The 1,378-nt window shown below is 62.3% G+C and overlaps 1 protein-coding gene across 1 annotated transcript in view; it reads right to left on the bottom strand.

Annotated features, from left to right (window-relative positions):
* Nucleotides 1-1,378, bottom strand: part of PLXND1 (plexin D1) — a 56,390-nt gene that overhangs the window by 46,135 nt on the left and 8,877 nt on the right. The gene's annotated exons all lie outside the window — the stretch shown is intronic.

The raw sequence follows: 1,378 nt of genomic DNA, 5'->3' as shown, positions 1-1,378 counted from the left end.
CACCCCGACCACCCCACCCTCCCCCTCAGCCGCTCTCCGCTCGCTCCCGTGCCCCAGGGCATCCTCCGGCCTCACGCCACCGAGCTCCACCAGACCTAGCGGTTGGCACAAAGTGACTCCCATGCCACGGGAGGTGTCACCGACCGACAGCCACAGCCTCCCGTCTGGCTTTACATGGGATCGTTTGGGTCTGGACCCAAGAGGCTCCGTGCAAGAAGCCTGTGCCCTCCCACCAGCAGCACAGACACCGCAGGAGGGTTTTACCCCCACACCTTCGGTTTGACTGGTTGTGCCCCAGTGCCCAGCCCCACCCCCAGACAGCAAGAGTGAACACCAGGAACTTTCTGAAAGCTGGGAGGGTGCTTCCCCAAACCGCCCGGTGTGAGCAAGCGTCTGCCGGGAAGCACAACCCACCCAGAGACGCTGCCCGAGCCAGAGGACAGAGCGGCGCTGCCGGCAGCCACCACCCCCTGCCACCCAGCAGGGACGGGGCACGCTGCCCAGGGTTTTGCACCGGACACGACCCTGTGCCACTGTGACATGGTGGCCCCATCTCCTGCACTGAGCCACCCACCTCCTCCTCACTGGAGGGGAGCAGACACCGGGGCTGGCTCTGGGGTTGAACCCGGGGGGCCAAGGTGGGGCGGCTGACACGGGGCCAAAGTCCTACCGGGGACGAGCACAGGGAACCGCTGGAAGAGCTGAGACGAGAGCTGAGCATCCGTGCCAAAGGGATATTCAATTTACAGTGTAAAAGCTTGGCTTGGATCTACGGCAGATTGATTGCTAAAAAGCCAATTTTATTTAAATTAACTTCAATTTAAATTTCAGAAGCAGGAACACACTGAGCCTCTGGGTTATTAAAGCTGTAATTTGGAAAGGGGCAATTTTCTCCTTTAGATGAGCACCACCAGTGGTGCTCCAGCAAATTATTAACATACCGCAGCAGCCTAGCCAAGGCTAAAGGAATTGTAAAGTATCGCTACGTGTATGGCATCGCTCAGACCTAGGAGGGGGAGAAGGCACGGCACCGCTTCAGGCGTGAGAGGTGATCAAGAGCCAAGGGACGGAGCCCACCGAGGGCACTGGGACAGCCCAACGCTTTAGCCAGGCTGCCGGCCTCCTCACGCACACGCCTCCAGGCACGGCGCGGCACAGCACAATGCGGCACGACACAATGCGGCACGGCGCAGCGCGGCACGGCCACAGCTCACCTGCCCTGCGTGCGTCCCCCTCCCGGGCTCCAGCAGAGGAGCGTGCCCCAGCTCCAGCCCGGGCAAGCCGTGCCCAGCAAGTGCCGGCTGCTGACGGAGGAGACTCAGAGCCTGCCGGGAGGAGCGGCTGAGACGGTGCCGAGCACCGGTGCCCCAAGACCCCC

Source organism: Egretta garzetta, unplaced genomic scaffold (genome assembly GCF_000687185.1).
Source record: "Egretta garzetta isolate BGI_Z169 unplaced genomic scaffold, ASM68718v1 scaffold332, whole genome shotgun sequence".
Classification (NCBI taxonomy): Eukaryota; Metazoa; Chordata; class Aves; order Pelecaniformes; family Ardeidae; genus Egretta; species Egretta garzetta.
Note: the sequence above shows the minus strand (reverse complement) of the source record. Positions and strands in the feature narration are given on the sequence as shown.